This window comes from Microtus pennsylvanicus, chromosome 22 (assembly GCF_037038515.1).
Source record: "Microtus pennsylvanicus isolate mMicPen1 chromosome 22, mMicPen1.hap1, whole genome shotgun sequence".
NCBI classification, from domain to species: domain Eukaryota; kingdom Metazoa; phylum Chordata; class Mammalia; order Rodentia; family Cricetidae; genus Microtus; species Microtus pennsylvanicus.
The window spans coordinates 21,892,509-21,914,674 of NC_134600.1; the positions used below are offsets into that span (position 1 = coordinate 21,892,509).

Sequence of the window (22,166 nt, forward strand, 5' to 3'; positions counted from 1 at the left end):
ATAGAAGAGAAAATGGGAAGTAAATTTGAATGCATTGGCACAAGAGACCACTTCCCAAATATAACCCACAGTAGCACAGCAACTGAGAGAAACGATTAACAAATGAAACCTCCTGAAACTGAAAAGCTTCTGTAAAGCAAAAGATATGGTCAACAAGACTAAACAGCAGCTGACAAAATGGGAAAACTTCTTCATCAACCCTGCAACAGACAGAGGTCTGAGCTCCAAAATGTACAAAAACTCAAGAAATTGGTCGTCAAAAGATCAAATAATCCAATTAAAAAAATAGAGTACAGACCTAAACAGATAACTCTCAACAGAGGCATCTAAAATGGCTGAAAGACACTTAAGAAAATACTCAACATCCTTAGCCATCAGAGAAATGCAAATTGAAGCAACTCTGAGATTCCATCTTACACCTGTAAGAATGGCCAAGATCAAAAACACTGATGGAAACTTATGCTGGATAGAATGTGGGTAAAGGGAATACTCCTGCATTACAGGTGGTAATGTAAGCTGGTACAGCCCCTTTGGATATGGCAATTTCTCAGAAAATTAGGAAACAACCTTCCTCAAGACTCAGTAACACCACTTTTGGGTATATACCCAAAGGATGCTCCATTTTATTGCAAAGACTTGTGCTCAACTATGTTCATAGCAGCTTTGTTTGTCATAGCCAGAACCAAGAAACAACCTAAATGCCCCTCGACCAAAGAATGGATAAGGAAAACGTGGTCCATGTGCACAATGGAGTACTGCACAGCAGAAAAAAAATATAAGGACATCTTGAGATTTGCAGGCAAATAGATGGATCTAGAAAACATCATATTGAGTGAGGTAATGCAGACACAGAAAGACAAGTATCATATATACCCACTCATAAGTGGCTTTTAGACATAAAGCAAAGAAAGCCAGCCTACAATTCACAATCCCAGAGAACCTAGAAAACAATGAGGACACTAAGAGAGACATACATAGACCTAATCTACATGAGAAGTAGTAAAAAGCAAGATCTCCTGAGTAAATTGGAAGCACGGAGACCATGGGAGAAGGTTGATGGGAGAAGAGAGAAAGGGAGGGTAGCAGAGGAAAATGTAGAGCTCAATAAAAAATGAATGCTTCCTTTATTGGGGGAGGGAAATGGGAGGCGTTGGCGGGGAAGAGACAGAAATCTTAAATGAATGAATAAATAAATAATAAAACGAATGCTTCCAACTTCTTTTTCTGAACAATACCAGTCATAATTTTCCCTTTGGTTAGTGTGAGACTGACTTGAACATGAATTATATAGGACAGAAAGATTGTATAAATTGTGTAGCACTTAGGTAGCTAATAGCACTTTGTAGAGTCAATACTTTAAAATGTCAAATCTTCTACTTCTTTTTGTATCCAATGGTATAGATTTTATATCATTATTTTAATTTACCTTTATGTAATTAGAGATAAGTGTGAACATCTAATTCTAAACTAACTAACCTATAGGTGCCATGCTCGTGCGAGCTGACTTTTGATACCAATAGTGTTATTTTCTAATAGGAAGTCTTATATTTCTTATTGAATTCAAGTAATTTATTGTCTATTATAAATACTAGGTTCTGTTTGGTTTGCATAATATAAATTTTTGTTAATTCTATTTAAAAATTTCCTTGTAATAGCATTCTTTGAAAGACATGCCTAATTTCTACAAATTTTACTCTTAATCATTGCCATAACTTAGTATATACGCATATGTATCTTGTATCACAAACAGTCCATGCTTAATTTTGTGATCCTCCTGCCTCTACTTCAGAGTTTCTGTGATTGCAGGTCTGCATAACCACACTAACTGATACAATTCCTTTTTTATTTCTGTTTGAAATGATTAATATAAAATATTGACATATGCTTTTATTATAAATGATTTGCAATCCATGATGTAATTTCTTGGCAACATAGTTAAACCTTATAAATTTCTTTAAGAGAAAGACATTTTTATAATTTATACAATTGGGAAAATATTTATTCACAGCAAAATCTAATCTTGTAGTTTAATATTCAGTATGTCATTCACATACCATTAATTATTAATTACTTGTGGCATAAATTTATACATGACTGCTAACCATGATTAACTGTGATATTAAAAGACATCATCTACATTGGTGATAATACAGCATGAAAAGTCAAAATCAACACGCAACAGAAGTGTTTGCAACATCGTGTTAATTTTGAAACCATTTATAATGGAATCAACCTAGGTATATATCAACAGATGAATGGATAAAGAAAATATAATACTTACAGAATGCCATCAAAACATATTAAAAATATACCATTTTCAGGTAATTAGACAGAATGGAGGTCCTTGTGTTAATAAGTCAAGTAAGGCAGACTCTTCTTTTTAAAAAGGCATGGAAACAAAGAGAAGTGTTTCCAATAAGAAAGGAAACTAGGAAGAGGGAAAAGAGAGGATAATGAGCGTGAATATGATCAACGTACATTATGTACAGAAACGTCAAAAGTGAAACACTACTTTGTATATTTAATATACACAAAAAAGCCCAAAATACTTCTTAAATATATTATTTATTTATGATACATTCTGTTGTCCTATAAAAGACACATTTCCTTCATAGTTTCAAGATAGGTAGAACACATGTTGATTGTGTAAATAGAAAGTTTGACCTCTTGTTAAGAATGCATGTGCATACCCTCCTCGGGACCTCTGCTCTTCAGAATAACTGTTTATCACACAGATCTCAGTCCCAAGCTGTAACCTTAGACATTCATTGCCAGACTACAAGATTCAAGAAAAGCAGCATTGCTGTCATCTCAATCGCATTTTTAATTTATAACAGTCTACATATAATATCTATCAAGTATGTATATATATATATATATACACTTACACACACCATACACATATATACACACATATATATACACATATATACACACATATATATACACATATATACACACACACACATATATATATATATATATATACATATATACACATATACACATATATGCAAAATTTTCTTTCCTCCCTGTTGTAAGGGTAGTGGCGGGCTGCATCCCTGGTGCCCTGCCGCCCGCATGGCTAGTTTATGCCTGAAATAATTACACAGAAACTGTATTCTTTTAAACACTGCTCGGCCCATTAGTTTTAACCTCTTATTGGCTACCTCTTACATATTTATTTAACCCATTTCTAATATTCTGTGTAGCACCACGAGCTGGCTTACCAGGAAAGATCTTAACCTGTGTCTGTCTGGAGTGGAAGAATCATGGTGACTGCCTGACTTGGCTTCTTTCTTTCAGCATTCTGTTCTGTCTACTCCGCCTACCTAATGTTCTGTCCTATCAGGGCCAAGCAGTTTCTTTATTAATTAACTAATGAAAGCAACAGATAGATAAAGACCCACCTCCATCACCTCCCTCCTTTCATTTGTCCCTTCTTCCTTCCCTCTTTGTCCCTCCATCCCTCTAATTCAACATTTATTAACCTGTGGGTGTTGGATCCACTTTGGGAGGCGGGGTCAAACAGTCTTTTCACAAGACTCTCCTAATACCATGGGAAAACACATATGTACATCATTATTCATAATAGTAGCAAATTGTGCTTATAAAGCAGCAACAAAAATAAGTTTATGGTTGGAGGTTACCACAAAATCAGGAATTGTATGAAAGGGTTGCAGCATTAGAAATGTAAAGAAACACTGCTCTAATTGGACTCACTGAAGATACAGAGGCAGGAGGATTTGTGAGTTCAAGGTCAGTCAGATCTACATAGAAAATTCCAGATGGATCAGGGCTACACAGAGGCATGAAAGCAGGAGAGGAACATATAGGGGAAGATCCAGGGCAGTAAGGGCACTAAGTGAGCTTGCTCAAGAAACAGTGTACACAACTACGAAACTGTCCGATAATAAGTCATTCTCAAGCAGTCAAGAAACATAATATTTCAGGCTTTGTGTGTTTGAATGCAGTTTGCTTTATAGTTAATAAGCAAACAGCCAGCCATACCTGAATGCTGTATGTTAGTTCAATAATTATAAATTGAGATTATTTTATAAATTATTGTTTGAAATATAGGACTTTTTCTTTGGCAGAATTTTAATGTGCCAAGTAATTATTTAAAAAAATTCTGTAATCATTTTTATCTCCTTTCAAATAATCCAAAACAGGAAGACATTAATTGCCACCACTGAACATTAAAGTAAAGCACATGTTCTGAAAATATTAAAAATGATCTTCCTATAAGGCTGGTAAGATGGTTTGGTGGGTAAAGAGCTTGCTGCACATGTTTGATGATTTGAATTTAGTTCCTAGAATCCATGGGGGAAGGAAAGAACAGACTCCCTAAAGTTATCCCCTGACCTTAATGGACAAGTGTGGGCACTTAGATACACACACACACACACACACACACACACACACACACACCCACCACACCACACCACACACAAAAAAATAGTAATTAAATAAAAGATTTCTTCCTATTGAAAAAGTAGAACAAAACTGAAGCAAACATGCAAGTTCACATTGTGAGAGTAGACAATGCAGCCACATGTTACATGTGAGCATTGCACAGGACTGAAGCACCACACCATTACTCAGATCAGCAACTAGTAAACCACCAGCTTCTTCTAGCCCACTCGAGGTTGCCCATGCTTCTCACTATCTAGTGTATTAGGTGAGAGGTCATGTCAGCTCCATTTTGTATGCTTCAAAGTAATCTTTATTCATTGTTAACAAATACTTCCTTTTTTAATTTTTGCCTTGCCTTAGATTCTCTTGCTGATTTTTGGCATATTAAGAAGACCAATACAAATATTTTCCTTATTTTATAACTTGTCCTCTGACTTTGTGACATTTTAACCATACAGATTTTTCATTAATTTTTATCAAATTAATCAAACTAATTCTCAGATATTTCATAAAATTATTTTTATTGTTTAAAATGTCTATCACAATTTTACAGTGTTTTATAAAATTATAAATATGTACAAATATATAGCAATAAAACATGGACATATTGTTTTTGCTTTAGTTCCTGTTTGTTTTTTATTGCGACATAAGAGAGCAGTTTGGGTTGTTTAATACTAGGAATAAAAGGATTTTCTTATATAAATTTATCTCATTTACATCCTGGCCTCAGTTTCCCTCCTGCTCTGTACCCAGGCCCTCTCCCCATCCCCTCTATTCCCATCCTCTCCAACCACTCCTTCTTTGCTTCTCTTCAGGAAATGTCAGGCCTCCCATGGATATCAACAAATACGTCATATCAAGTTGTAGTAATGTAGCACGATTAATAAAGACCCAGAGACAGAAATTGGATTTCAACCTGAAGGTCCGAAAAGCAAAACAACCAGTTACTGACTCTTAACTCTACCTCAGTCTGAAATGGTGATCCTGCCTCCAGGAATTTCAGAATGTGACTGTGTCTGTGAGCTGTCTCCTCCCTTCTTACATTTCTCTCTAGGGCTGAGATTAAAGGTGTGCACCACTAGGATTAAAAACAGGCACTGCCCAGTGTCTATAGCAAACTAGTGTGGCTACTGGGATTAAAGGTGTGTGTCACAACTGCCTGGTCTGTAAGGCTAACCAGTGGGGATGTTTTACTCTCTGATATTTAGGCAAGCTTTACTTATTAAAATACAAATGAAATATTACTACATAGTAAGACTAAGCCCCTCTGCAAGTATTAAGTCTGGGCAAGGTGACCTAGGATGAGGTGTAGGGTACTAAAAACCAGTAAAAGAGTCAGAGACAGCCCCTACTCCTACTGTTAGGAGTCCCACAAGAAGACCAAGTTACACGACTGTAACATACATCCAGAAGAGATTAATGGTAAAATTTTCCTTGCTCTAGTTTTCCTCCATTTTTGTTTTTCTATGTCTTTCAGACACAGTGTTAATTCAGTCGGAAAAATCACAGGCTCCATTTTTAACAAACATCTTGAAGCTTGTTATTTTTTCCTTGTGTCCAGTTCCCCATCAAGACCAAACTACTTTGTCACTGAAGCTTGACTACCAAAGGAGGACAGATGCTGATCTTTGGATGCACATGGGCTATTTGTTCATCTGTTTACCACACAGAAAATGAATGTGTATGACAAAATTCAATGCAAATTACATAACACTTCTCAGCTTTATCAGACTCATCTACTTCAGTTAAAGTTCAATATAAAGATGTTCTCTCTCCAATGTCTTTGTATGCTTTACTTCTGCTAGAACAATCTTTCCCCCCGTCTTGTATGATGCATCTTCATCCCTTCATGTCCCTGCTCACTTCTCTTCTTAGGTAAATCTTCATCCATTCACTTCCAGAATCTGTATTTCATTTCTTTTTTTTCTTGCTAGCATATATCATCCCTGACAGAGTCAATGGTGATTGGAAGCTTTTGCCCACCTCTTCTGACTACAAAACAAGTACCATGAAAACAAGGTCATTTTTTTATACATCTGAAGAAATTTAACCAACATCTATGGCTCTTTAATAAATATGTTGATATGGCATGCCTCAAAATATCTTATTAGATTAATACACATACAAGAATTCTTGATTAATTTGTTTCTGAGATTTTTGTTATGGAAAAAGGAATATTTTCTTCCTTAATTTTGATTTGATTCTTTTGTATATGATATAACACATAAGGGCATATATTTATAATACCTGTGTAACTACTCAAATGGCTCTAATGCAGTTTTCTTAGCACTTCATTTCAATCTATAAAATATTTTGATCTATACTGTCATCTACACTGTCATCTTTTTTCTCTTTTCAGTTTCAATATTGCTACTTTTATAACACAAATTTCTTCTTCTAAACCTTTGCTATAAATAATTTAATTTTATTGACTATATTGTTAAATACATATATAACAATTATATTGCAAATAAATAATAGTTTAACATCCTATACTAGTAAATTTATTGAAATAGTTAAGCAGGTTGTATTTGTCAAATGTCTTGGACATAAATATAAGTTTATGAACATAAATCTAAGTAAGTTATGTGATAGTAAGGTCCATGACAATTTTATTTTCAATGCTCTTGTTATAAATTCTTCTCACATTGCAGTCACTTGAATGGATAGTGATAAACTAAGCACGTTTTTAGATAATGAAGCTGGAATAGCTGTTTACTGTTTCCTTACGCATCTTGAAGCAGGGTACTTCAAACAATTTCTTTATTCTAAGAACAGATTTACAAGAGAGATCATTGCCTCTTGCTACAGAAAACAGCCTGACTTGTTTATAGCTTGGAAATGGCATTAACATCTTTCCTATAAAATAGAAAAGTCTTATACTATAAAGAAGATGTAAAGAAAACCCACATGGTTGTTTTCCGAACTATATAACTAGAGAACAATGAAAGAAGAAATCTAAAGTACATGTCCAACCCTCTCTACAGGACAGAAGTGGAAACCGGGAAAATACACTGGTGACTCAATCATGGAGAAATAGAGAAGGGGTCGGAACACAGCTGGTCCATTTTATGAGCAGTTGCACTTCACTCAGAAGCATCAATGGGACGCTTTGTTTGTTTTACCTGAGTTTATTATTGGTGTTTTTGTCAAACAGATATGTGTCACATTCATTCTAGGTCTTATGCAATATGTAACATCTCTAAACTTGAAGTTCACACCCTTCTTATAGAGTTTGAGTTCTTATAGAGATTGAGGTTTTCTCTATAACCCACTATTTTTAAATCACATCATCCTCTAGATAGTTTATCACATGTATCAAATTCTTCTTCCTTCTTCTGATAACTCCACATACAATCAACCCACACACTATACTACTGTTATTACTGTTTCTAAAACTTCATTGTATTTTATTTCTCTATGTCAATATCACTTTTCTATTATCTATTTTCTAACAGATTTCCAAATTATTTAGCAATCTACTAAAGTTCCTCAAGACAGTCATTCTCAGACTAGCTCCATTAGTGAGAATTTCTGAGTGCTTGTTGATGCCTGTAGACAGTTGTGTCCTGTCTCCTGTTGTTTCTACTATTTGGGGTGCTCTGCACCTTACCTCCCTGTTGCTCTCTTGTCTTATCTATGCAAAACAATCTAGATTCAACTTGAGGATTGAATAAGAGATTAATCTCCTGTAGCATATATGTTTGCATAATTCTGTTTTTTAAGGTCTTAGCACCTGAGACATCTGTTACCTATGTGTGCTTTCTAACTAAATAGATTTATTACTTTGAGACACCGGTTACTAAAAAGCCAGGGTTTGCTATCTTTTAACCAAGTTTTATTAAGCAAAATAAGAGATGAAAATGATCTGTTAAGAGAAGAAAATTGTTACCTGGTCATCTATGGATTTAGCAGATGAAATAACGTTACATAAATAACCCATGATAATATTTCTTCAGGTAGTCAAGTATTTGACATTCTAAGACAGGAAACATTGAAAAGAAACATACATGTATACTGACATAAACAAATATATATGTTAAATAAAAAATATAAGAGTAGCTGCTGAGGACAGTACTGAAGCAAGCAGAATCTAAGAAGAAAAATGATGTAGGAAGGTCTTGATCTATCTGTTGTTTCATTGGTTAATTAATAAAGAAACTGCTTGGCCTGATAGGGCAGAAATATAGGTGGGTGGAGTAGACAGAACAGAATGCTGGGAAGAAGGGAAGTGAGGCCAGACGCGATGGAGCCAGCCACCAGGTCATACATGCTGAATCTTTCCCGATAAGATACCACCTCATGATGCTACACAGATTATTAGAAATGGGTTAACCAAGATGTGAGAATTAGCCAGTAAGAGGGATATAATAGGCCAGGCAGTGGTTAAAAGAATACAGTTTGTGTGTTGTTATTTCATGTGTAAAGTTAACCATGTGGGAGCCGGGCAGGACAAAAAACAGGCCTGTCTGCAGCCCACTACAGCAAAATACAGGAGTTTGTTTCTCTGATCTTGCCTAGTGATATCACTACTATTTGGTACCTAACTCTTTCTAAATTAATTCACAGGATGAATCAGATATGGACTCTGTGTTAAGGCATATCTGTTGCAGTGGAGGAGCAGAGGGCTACATTCCTAGCACCCGGCTGCCCCGGCTCCCGCATGGCTAGCTTATGCCCAGAAATAATGACACGGAAACTGTATTCTTTTAAATACTGCCTGGCCCATTAGTTCCAGCCTCTTATTGGTTAGCTCTTACATATTGATCTGACCCATTTTTAATATTCTGTGTAGCACCACGAGCTGGTTTACCAGGAAAGATCTTAACCTGCATCTGTCTGGAGTGCGGGAATCATGGCAACTCTCTGACTCAGCTTCTTTCTCCCAGCATTCTGTTCTGTTTACTCTGCCTACCTAATAAAGGGCCAAGGCAGTCTCTTTATTTAACCAATGAAATTAACACAAAACAGAAGACTCTCCCCCATCACATATCATGATGGCCAAGAGAGAACATATTTATTATTTACAGTGAATGATAGATTACTCTTTGTTATAGTGAGTCATTAGTAAAGAATGTAAAGGAAGCAAGATAAGTTGAAATGATTCAATTTTACCACTTACAAAATGACTTTTGTATTTGCTACACGCTTTCTAAATTAAAATATATTTTTTGTAACTTTCCTTGAGCCTGATAACTTCATCCTCCTTTTACTTTAAAAGCCTACTAAAATTACCTCTCCAGAATTGTGCGTGTACTTTGGCAGGAAATAGAAGCTCAGAAAGCAAGGCTAAGACGGATGTTATGAAGATTCTAATGAGATCTGCTTTCGGGCAGGGTCTGTCTGTTCCAGACTCCCTTCTCTGTTGCCCTGTGTTGTCTCTCCATTTTAATAGCTCTCCTCTCTCTTTTTCTTCTCTCTTAGGATCCTGGCACAATTAAACCGATCTGTTCCCTGGGCAGAAACACCTAGAAAAGGGGTGCAGAGAGGTCAGCCTTGAATGTCTCTGAGTCTTTTGTCAAATCAGCAACTGTAGACAGAAGCTTTTATACCACCTGGTTCTGCAGCCCTTCAGAAACACACAGAGGCTTACCTGGTTTCTATGGCAACTAGTGTGGCTACTGGGATTAAAAGTGTGTATAACCACTGCCTGGTCTATAAGGCTGACCAGTGGGGCTGTTTTACTCTCTGATCTTCAGGCAAGTTTTACTTATTAAAATACAAATGAATTGCCACTACAAGCAACAACAAAGGTCAGATCCCTCTGCTGTTTTCCTGTTACCCTGAATAGAGTTTTGTATTTGAAATGATCCGATTCCAATTTTAAATTACAGTTTTGCTTAAATACAGATATCAGATAGATTACTTATCACTGCGAAGTCTCACATTGTTTGGTATACAACGGTAATATCCAGGGGGATGAAACAATAGGCCAGTGACTAAAGAAAATATTCATCTAGTGTCTGTGTTTTTGTCTGTTCATACCTGAGGGTATGATGAATGACTCAAATGCAGAATATATGAACAGTAGTTGATACTCAATAAGAACCAAAAAAGACTAAAGAATAAAATCATGGACTAAAGTTTTCTGTAGACAGGTGAAGAAGTAAGGTATTTTTCAGGTCAATGGCAGATCTTGCCTCAGAGAAGGGTAATGGCACCTGAGGAAAAACATACAAGGTTGTTCTCTGCTGTCTATATACATATGCATAGAAGAGATTATATCTCTACATATACACGTGAACATGAATATGCAACATACAGAGGAAAACAAGCCCAAGCTTGCTTTTAAAGCAATGCATATATTTATTGCTTTAAAAATTTCTTTTTAGCTGGTTTTACGTGTACATACTCAGTTCCAGCTCTCAAATGCTTCAAAGATGTATGGGTCTCAATTTTAAACCAATAAACACAAAGTTATTTAATATGAGAGAGGGAAACAGACCCTATCTTACTTATTAAAAGTAAACTACGATATGACACATTTCTCAGAACTATATTTATCTGCAAATTTACCTTATTTAATCTCCTTGATAGCTTGATTTCCAGTTTTGTGACATTTTGTGTTTGCTGTTAATAGCTAAAATTAAATAATTATAGCTAGCTCACCATTTTAATTTAGCTAATAGTATTAAGTAAAATAGCAATAATGTTCTACTGTTGCAATGTATTCAGTTATACTTTACATATAAACACTCTGCACATTAGGAGTGGCTTATCCAGGTCCTTGATCCACAAAAAATTAAAAAGAACAAACATAGGTTCATTAATATGCATATTTCTCAGGCAAAGAGTAACTCTCAAAGAGCTGCTTTAGATTTTTTTCTTATGTGGCATTGGCAAGGAGTGCTTTTAGAGCAATGACAAAGGAGAAAGAAAGGACTTTAAGTCTCTGGGAGCCGAAAACAGCAAATGCAAATACACAGTATTATACAGAGTTGATGAGGACTCCTCCAGAAGCTTTGTTAAGTGGAATCCTCTGGCACTGTCTCCCAGCTAAGCATCTAAATGGTCTAAAGCCTTCTTTTGGTAACAGTCCTTACTGGCAGAGCAGAGGACTACAGGAATTCATATGCTGCTCTTAGGTACTTAAGGGGGGGGAAACAGGACTTTTCCTTAGCTTCTTTTCATTTACATCAGCTTGAAAGAACCCTTACAGCACATTTTGTAATAATATATTCTGCTACCCTCCAACGCTTACACAAATGATTTTGCTTCTGTCACTTCTATGACACTGACCATGAAGAATCCGTGTCCTTTGTCTTCTGCCAGGATGACTTTTACATAAAGCTTACTAAGAAAGGTGTTATTTGTCTCTTTCCTGTGTAGAACTAATTATAATAACAGTCCCTTGATCCTTCCTTTACATTTTGTTCTTCCTGGAAAGGTTATATCAAAAGACAAACCTGGCCACCGATTCTTTTCATCACATCCTGGGAATGAATCATGCACCGTGTATGGAAAATGAGGAACTAGCAACACTATTTCACAGCTTCACTTTGTTCTCACGATGCCAGTTACACAGTGGAACTCAAATATAAAATTTAGCAAAATATCCTTGGGATTATATTTTTGTAGAAAGACCAGACATTTTATTATTGCTTTTGTCTCTTAACTTGAAGAATATCTTGTTATCTGCATTTGAAAATAAATGCAGATGGTGAAAAAGAAAATGAGGGGGCAGGGACTTCCCAGCCCTGACTTGAAGAAGCAGGGGCTTCCCTTGGCATGCACATGCTATTCATCAGTACAAGTTAAGGATTGCTCTGCTGAGGGGGACTAGCTTTTGTTGTTTGGTTGCTTTTTCTTTTGCTTGTTTTTGCCTAAATATTTATGCTCTCATTCCATTTCTTGTTCTTGCTAGCTTCTCTGCTCTCTTAAACCTTTAACTTCTCTTTCTCAACACAGTGAAAGTCATCAAGCATGAGAAATTATAAGATGTTGTTTCAGCCAAGGAGCCCAGGGTGAGGACAAGTTGTAAGGCAATCTTGAGAAGTAGATATGCAAGCATGCACATACACACACAGATACACACACACACACACACACACACACACACACACTCCAATAGATGAAGATTTCGGCATCTAGGCTAGCATTACAACACAATGGGCCAGCCTTTAAATTAAAAGCAAACCAAAATAAAACAATTCAGGATCTCTGAATAAACTGGTGACTTAAGCTATTCAACAGTGATTCAATACTGACTCAACTACAACAAATGCTGCAGTCTTACTCATGTGTGCTAATCATCTTCTCATCCCCATGACAAAACACCTGAGGACAGCACCTAAACAAGGAAAGATGTAGTTTGCTTGACTCATCGGTTCAGACCCATGGTCCTCTGGCCCCACTGCTCCTCCCATGTGACGATGAGGCAGAACATCTCAGCAGGGGAGTTTGTGGAAAACAAAGCTGCCTGCCTTGTGACATAGAAAGGGAGGAGAAAGGGGTAGAAAGAGAAATGGGCTTGGGTTTGAAGAGATCTACCCTTTCAAGTACCACCTCAGTGACTCACTTCCTCCAACCAAGACCATCCATAAATTGATTGTAAGGTATGAGCTAATCCTTGGATTGATGTTAAGAGCTTTCAGAATCCAGTTAGCTCTTCCCATTGCTGCCCTGTGGACTAAGCATTCAGTGTGTGAACGCCTGGATATCGTATATCCAATCCATAGCACAATATTAAGAACATCAGAGATATTATGTGGGATGAATAAGAACTATTCAGTCTTCCCAAGTTTCCTATAGATCTAAAAACTGTAAATGATTATTTTAATATTGTCTTTCCTAAAAGTGCTTATGAAATAATCCCTGAACATTTGTTCTTAATCTATATGCAAATGTTGTTAGAACTATCTTACATAGGTTTATGAAACTTTGTGTAATTCCTACAGTTCTCTTAATTGCATTTTCACTACCTCTCTTATTTCTATGTTTATATTAGGATTTGCAAAGGCAATGAACTCTCAGTGGAGTCCTTGCTAGCTCATCACCCCACTTGCAGAATAATTTTCACTGGCGTATATTCTATTATAATTAAAAGTATGGTGTCTTTACCTGCATTTTTAGGAAGAACAGGACTTGGAAATGATTCTTGACATGCAAGCATGATGATATGAGCTTGTGTTCCCAGGACCCACATAAAAAGTTGTATGTGGTAGCATGCCTGTGTATGGATAGCCACATAACAAGCTGTGTATGGCAGCCCAGTGATGGCAGGCAGAGGGACATAGATCTCTGGAGTTCGCTTGCAAAACTCCAAGTTCAGTGAAAGTGTCTGTCTCAAAAAATAAGATGTTGATCGCTTCTCACCTTTTGACTAAGATCAAGTGTAGTATCTGTTCTTATCAATTTAATATATGATACGTCTTCTATCTGAGAACAACATATTAAATGGATTTTTGGAAGTAGAAGTGTACTCTGTCCACTCCACTCATTGACCTGGTATTGCAGTACCTCCAGGAACGGAGGTATCTGTGTTAATCCCTTGGGGAATTAAAAAAAAAGTTGAGACGTTAATAACAGCAGCAACATTGACTTCTGTCTTCCAAGTGAATGCACACACATTTGTGAAGATACATGAACATGTCAACAAATATTCAGGTAGAAGAAATAGTTCAAAGATATTACGGAACTAATCTAAATAATGAATCTGAAGATGTTAGAAGATCCAAGGAAAGCCGTGCATTTTGATGCCCTGTTGGTTTTATGAATTTTAGAGGTCTCTTGAGGATTTTGTACAGCATTATTCTTGAATTATGGGCCTTCAAGTGTTGGCCATGTTATACCAAAAAAGAAATTATATATATAATCAATTATATACATATTTATGTGTGTAAAGTTTGTGTGTGTATTGAGTGTCTATAAACATACATGTGATGATTACAGTCATATACATACATATTTATACATGCACATACACTTTCATAATGAAGAAACTAATAAGACTATATTATTTATAAGCCAATGTAATCTGCTTTATTAAAAAAACTACATTCTTTTTTGAGGTACCTGTTTTTTTACTGATTTTTATTGAGCTCTACATTTTTCTCTGCTCCCCTCCCTGCCTCTCCCTTCCCCTTCAGCCATCCCACAAGGTTCCCACGCTCCTAGTTTACTCAGGAAATCTTGTCTTTTTCTACTTCTGATGTAGATTAGATCCATGTATATCTTTGTTAGGGTCCTCATTGTTGTCTAATTTACCCTGGGATTGAGATTCGTGGGCTGGTTTTCTTTGCTCTACGTTTTAAAACCACTTATGAATGAGTACATGTGATAATTATCTTTTTGTGTCTGGGTTACCTCACTCAAAATGATGTTTCTTAGCTCCATTCATTTGCCTAAAAAATTCAAGATGTTGTTATTTTTTTCTGCTGTGTAGTACTCCATTGTGTAAATGTACCACATTTTCCTTTTCCATTCTTTGGTCAAAGGGCATTTAGAAGTATGATATATTAACCCAATGCCTTATCATGAATTACTTATATCTTACACAGTAAAAAAAGAGTTTGCTCTCATTTCTGGCTATTATTGACCAAAATAGAAAATAAATAGAAAAACAAACATGGAGTATATTAGGGTTTAAATTAAGAAGACTTTCCATCTGTACAATCTCAACCCTTGTTTCAATATTTTCAAACATTCAAGATAGTAATATAGAAACAAACATGGTTGTCCACAAAGACACTGACATACGTCTCCTTTATTTTAAAAAAAAGTTCAGATAAAAATTTCAAATATGTTTAAAATTCTGAAAAAGAAAGCATATTGCATCTTAAACCCCAAAGAAGATTTTTAAATATCTGGATTTAATAAAGCAGGTTATATGATTCATAATCAGTCACTAGTCTTAAGTAAATAAATAAACTCAGTACAGTAGCTCCCTTATGTGAATTTTATCTTAGAATTCTTCACTAGGGAAGAAAGAGGGAGAGTTAGGGGAAGAGATACACACACACACACACACACACACACACACACACACAGAGGTGTTACAACAATTTTTCTATAGACAGATGAACTGTTTGAAGTTTCATTAACTTTTGTTGATTCATAAATCAATTATTAACATATAAAAACACTTTGAAGAGATGCACAAGTATTTATACAACATAAAATTATTCTCCCATCTATTATCATTTATTTACTGTGCTTGCAAAACAAAGTCTTTCTGTAAACTAGACATAGACTAGGCACAGATCTGATAAAAAACTACGGCAGGAAAGGTAAAGAGGCCCTAACTTTCAGCACTCTAACTTAGAACACATCTCTAACATCCATCTTTCTGTCTCTCATTACTGTTTGGTTTTCACAGAAACCCAGGAAAAAACTCTGAATGAACTCTGTAAAAATGAACATTCGACATTTGACACAGTGTGTGGTTAGAGAAAATAAAATCAGGTGTGATGTTAAAGAATTAAAAATGACTTGTAAAAACCATTTTAACACATAGGATAATTTAGTGAAAACATTTGTTAAAAAGTAGAATTTCAGTTATTTTAAATGCTTTAGATCTTGAGAATCTGTCTTGGATTTGCATTTTCATATTTTACTCACATATTTTTGCTTCATTGCATCTTATATGGTACTTTTACTATATATTGTTAGTTATAACTTTTATAAACTCAAGATGAAAGGCTCATGTGGAGGATGACTTCAATGATGCACACTTTACCACTGAGCTACACTCTCAGCTCATTAAAAGTCAGCTTTTTAATTTTTAAAACATATTTGAGCAGTTCTTTGAGAATTCTAAAAGATGTATTTTAATCATATTCACTCCAATTGCTCCCCTTAATTCTACCCATATCTGCTTCTACTTCCCAACCCCCAAATTCATCTTATCTTTTTAAAAATTTAATGACCCATTTGTGATATTTATATACGTTTGGGTGTGTGGTCATCCACTGGAGTATAGCCAACTTATCAAAGCCAACTTTAGAGAAAATTGGCTTTTCTCTAAATTGTACATAGTTCCTCCACTGGGAGTAGGAGGTTACCAATCCCTTTCTACTCCATGTTACAGTGTTGAATGGCTTAATCTCTGGAGGCAACAGTAAATCCTGTTAGTTCATGAATGTAATGCTCTTGTCAGGCCCAGAAGACATTTCTAGGAGATAGTGTTTTTTATATATGAGAGAGGGATAATCAGTCTCTTGAGTGGACGAGTCCCATATAGGCTGTGTGATCCTGAGCAGAGAGCTCTTGACATATGTACAGATAAGCAATGTGAAAAGAATCAGGAAGTTGTGTGTGTGTGTGTGTGTGTGTGTGTGTGTGTGTGTGTGTTTGTGTATACACATGTGTGTGTGTTTATGTGTGTAATAATTAAGGAAGAGATCCTTAACATTAGAGGAAGGTATCAGGGAAGGGGAGGGCGGAGTGATGTAGATACAGTAGATGCATTCTCTTATATGAAGTTCTCAAAATAATAGAAATTGTACTTAAAAAAAAGAAAAATGAGGCTTCCAAGAAAATCTCAAGATAAACCTAGGGTGGTTCAGCACTCTTGTAATTCTAAAGGGATTCTTTTAGAATACTTTTTCTGGTGAAATTAAAGGAAAAATAAAAGGTTATGACATAAAGAAATGATTACAATTTCATTGTTCAGTGATCTAATAAATCATTTACGTTTGCTGTGAATAGTATAGCAAAACTGACGCAACAGAATGACTAATCATTAAAATAACATTAGGTGTGCAAATTTAGATACATTAAAATGCAGTTATAGTGTATATCATTTTCTAAATGTAGATGCCTCATACTTGATTCAGGGTGTCGAATGGCATTTTTCTCTCTGTGTTTTGCATGCTGTATACTAACCTGTTATATCTTCACTTTGAATCTTACATGTTGAGCAAGTCTGAGTCTTAATGTGGAATGATAAGCTTAGTAATATGTGTCTAAAGCTAGAGACGAAAAACAAAACAAGACAAAACCAACAAACAAAAACCGTGCCAAGTATTTCAGCAACTAGGAAATCACATAAGAGTTTAGGTGTTAGGGCTTGCAGCCGAGAGATTGCAACAGAAAGCCGTATCATGGTGGCACTCGACCTGCAACTCTCATCAAGCCATCATCAGTAGCCATGAAGCAGGCAGGTAAAACAAGGAGTGGTGGTGTCATTCAAAACATAAGCAGTCAGTTCCAGCTATTGTGTTAGCCATTTTGATGCACCAGGACATCTGAAATTAGGTGAGTTTCTTCTTTCAGTAAAAAGTAGGATATTGGCATATGGATAAGCCACTACGTACCCCATAGAACACATCATCTGTACAGAGATATGCCACCATTTTGAAACATTCTCATTAGGCAATTATGAAAACTCTCACAAATTTAAGCATTTTCCTTAAAACACTGGTAGCTGTAAACCCTGTTAATGAATGGAGTGAGGAGGCTTGGGTCACAAAATACATAGTCAGGTGCAAACAATTCATCTTAACTCCCTCGGCTCATTGAGAATTGGTAACTTTTTTTTTTTTAAAGGAAATTTAACTAGTTCCATCTTCTTGCTTGTGCTATTTGCTAGTGATCCTTCCTTCAGCTTTGGGACTAAATATAAACTCAGAATAAGGACTTTAGTCTAAGAAGTTCTCACATTTTGGTGGAGCTGTGATTCTTTATTACAGCATAAAGATCCAAGAAAATAAAATGCAAGGCTCTGGCCTTTCAGTATCATTTGTCTCCAGAATGATGGCTTTTTCTACTCTAAAGGGTCTCATCGTAGCCACATAATCTTTCAAATGGATAACTGGAGTCAAAGCTAGGAGGCTTTAGTATTTGGAAGCAGAAAATAGAAACATATTTATAAGCCTAAACAGTGCCAGGGTGTCCACAATTCCTTTGTAGGAGAGGTTAATTTGTAGATTGCTGTCTAGTGAACATGCAAACAATTTCAGCACCATGGGAAAAAGTTCCAAGATCATAGTTCATTGTTACTGATTTTATATCAAACTCAACCATCGTCTTCTATCCATCTTCTTTAATAACCTACTTCAGTGATTTAGGATCTCAAATGTTCTTTCAGTGGGTTTTCCATCCAATTAGCCCAAAAGTTGCTATCTTAACTTCAGCGAAATCTCTGACATATATTCACATAATGTTTATGTGAAAACCCAACCAGACATGGTATTGGGGGAGAGGAGTAAATGCTATTTTAGGATATTAGAGGAAAAAAAAAAAGAAAGACAAGGGAATCCAAAATAGATGTAATAGATGTGGTCACTCACGAGCCACAGAACTTTTGAGATAAGATTCTGCTGGATTTCTTATATAATAAGGTAAGTTCTAAATTTGTAAAGGTAAAATGTGAGAAAAAGCACAGAAAAAGGAATAAGTGTGAGAAATGCTACCTTCTCAGTAAGTGACTGTTTCTGGGGCTGCACACACACTTAATCTTCCTGCCTGGCTTCAAGGTGCCATTCCTTCCATGGGGCAGCTAAATAACTGAACATTGGAAGCTACATATCCATGAGCCACACAAGGAGGAATTCAACTTTCCATTGCACCAGCTAAGTTTGTACAAGACGGAGAGCGGCCCAAACCAGGTGACTCTAGCCTGAGTCAGGGGCATGAGAAGAAAAGGATGTGATGTCTGGATTTAATGTGGGCTGCTTACAGAGTTGTCGTCAGCAATCTGGGGGCGTGGAGTACTTCATTAGCCAAAATTAACTATTTTTGATAGAAAAAAAATTGAAATCAGATTGCTAAGATTTAAAGCAATTATATTTATTTTGACTCTCTCCAGGATTGAAGCAATAATTCATATGCATGTTCAATGAAGGTCTTCCAGAGGGCTTACCTTAAACAGCTTACAAAGCTCATTATCAGCCGTTCTCACACACTAACACACTTGGGTGTGGAGTTTCACCATAGGCTGGGGACTTTAAGAACTTCCATGAATTATTACACTGGATACTCACAAAACTAATTTTCAACAGTCAGCACTATTTTAATCCCTGCTGTACTTATGCTACAAAGGATCAAAGAAACTTGCCTAAGATATTATATATGAATACAGTTATTGAGGACCCTACTATGATATATACAGTACTTTCTGCTTGTTCCACCCAGCTCAACATGGCAGAGCCACTTGTGCATCTGAGAGCCACGCACATAGCCCCATTCTCAGGCACACAGCCTGTCCATGTGGCCATTAAGTAAGCTGCAGCAGTCCTACTCACAAACCCCATCCAAAAACTTGATCTCCCAAAAGAATCGGAGCTTGCCCTGGTAGCGTGGTCCTGAAAGCCGGCATTTTAAAATGGCTGTGGCTCTTTTTTTCCTGCTACCTACTGCTGAATCAGGGAAAACTGCTCTTGAGAAAGCGGTGGCAAGCCACCAGCAAACAGCAAGAAGCTGTGTTCAACTCTGTATTTTTGTGTCTAGAATTCCTTTCAAAGCCCTCGCAGGTTTTATGTGGATTTAGTCCACCGCATTGGTGCCAATTTTTAGTATCAGGCCGCTTGTTTGTCCAGACTGCCCAGCTAGCTCGGACCAGAAATAATCACACAGAAACTGTATTAATTATATCACTGCTTGGCCCATTAGCTCTAGCTTCTTATTGGCTAACTCTTACACCTAATTTAACCCATCTCCATTAATCTGTGTATTACCATGAGGTTGTGGCCTACAGCAAATTTCCAGCATGTCTATCTCCAGCAGCTCCATGGCATCTCCCTGACTCAGCCCTTCTTCCTCCCAGCATACAGCCTAACTTTCCCTGCCTCGTTCTGCTCTTCCCTTCCATAGACTCAAAGCAGTTCTTTATTTATTAACCAATAAATGCAACACAGAGACAGAAGGACCTCCCACACCAGTGGATTCTTTAGGTCATCGCATGCTTAGGATTTCAAACATTAGAGTGACATTATCTCACTTGAAGAGAATGTTACTACAACACTAATACTTAGAACAACCTTCTATGAATAAAACTAGAATTTGAAGTAAAGAGTTCATCAAAATTATGTCCTTGAGATCTTGTTTTGGTGAGATCCCTTGATTCTCATCTTTGAAAGATTTACTCTAAGAGCAATAGATTTTTAAATGAAACGAAAGCCACAGTGTTTAAGTACTGGTACCAAGAGTGTATAATTTTTTATCCTGATTGGGCCATGTTTTACTCTTCTTTTGTGGGATGATGAGTATCCATAGCCACAGGTACTACACTATTAGAAACTGCTAGGGCTTAGAGATTTTATTCCTTCGGGAGAAAAACTTTGCTTTTTCTTTTTCTCTCACATTGAAACAAAAAAATAAAGCTTGATTTTTAATATTGATACACAAGTACTCAATTTTTAAGATTCAGCTTTGAGTTGTCTTTCATATTTTTAAAAGACATTAAAATCTGTAAAGCAATTTGGAGTACATATTCTTCTTTTATTTTGAAATTTGCCTCGTTCACTCTATCTCAGGTTTTCTTTATTTCAGATATGCATAATTATCTGTGACTTTTAAAGTACTAATGTGGATTTGGTTTCTGAGAATAACTTTATATTTCTGCATGTTAAAACTCCATCACAAAAAGATGGCTAAGGGCCATTGCCAATTAGGCTCAGTCCAGTCTTTCAGACCTCAAATTAGAACAATTTTCAACTTTAATTGTCTTGTTCTGAAAAATCCAACTTCCAAACAACACTATTTAGTTACTGAAAAATGGCATGCATCATGATACCAGTAACACACACTTACAGGGTGTTTTCTCCTCCCTGTCTGCAAAATGCCATTCACTTATGAGCAAATAGGGCCAGCTAAGGACATGGGAGCCCTGGAATAGACAGTTCCTCCCCCAAACCTTGCCAGAAAAGAAAATCTCATCAGTGGTTTTCTCCTTGAGAATCTTATGGTGTCAGGGACACTTTCTACACCTCTAGAAATTTTCTGTTAACTGCTTGGCTCATATATCTTTAATGATTATTTTTCCTAAGGGTCTGAGAGAGGGAAGAAGATTGAAGATATTTGGAGAACTAGACATGCATGTCTTCATATCAGTGGAATTGATTTTTCTATTCAAGGGGACAAAAAATACTTTAAAATTTCATTATTTATTTATTATTTTTATTTTTTTGGATTTTCGAGACAGGGTTTCTCCATAGCTTTTTGGTTCCTGTCCTGGAACTAGCTCTTGTAGACCAGGCTGGTCTCGAACTCACAGAGATCCGCCTGCCTCTGCCTCCTGAGTTCATTTTTAAAACATTTGGTAAACACTTGGTCCCAGTTTACAGGTCGTTAAAATTGTGTGCTAGGGCAAAACTACATATCACTTTCACTACAGATTTAAAATGAGGATTTCAGAGCTACAATCATCCACGTTAAACACACCTTCAGTCACAAAAGAAAGGCAGATAGCTACCCCAGGTCAGTTTCTCTGGCTCATTTGTGGCCAGTGCAGACTGAAGCAACACAGACTCCCAGTGTCTGGGTAACTGTTAATCCTCAAATAATGACAACCACACTCAAGAAAACCAGCACTTGGAAGAAAAGTTTTAATATGGCAATATGTTTCCTACAAATTTACTTTTTTTCTCTACCTGTCAATTTGCAAAGATTCCTTTTCCATTTGAAAAAGTCTTTGGGAATTGTGATTTTAAAATATATTAATGGATACCATCACTGTCCAGTGATCAGATATTGATAGAATCTAAGAGAGGGGCCATTCCGATCTTAAGTTCATACCCACAGCTGAACCCACCTAGCTGTAACTATAGCTTGAAACATCCTGTCACAAGGAAAGCTTGGGTTAAATTCAG

The 22,166-nt window shown here is 36.3% G+C and overlaps 1 pseudogene; it reads left to right on the forward strand.

Moving 5' to 3' along the window:
• The first annotated feature begins 13,719 nt into the window (after positions 1-13,719).
• LOC142840109 (U2 spliceosomal RNA) lies at positions 13,720-13,897 on the forward strand (annotated as a pseudogene).
• Positions 13,898-22,166: the final 8,269 nt, after the last annotated feature.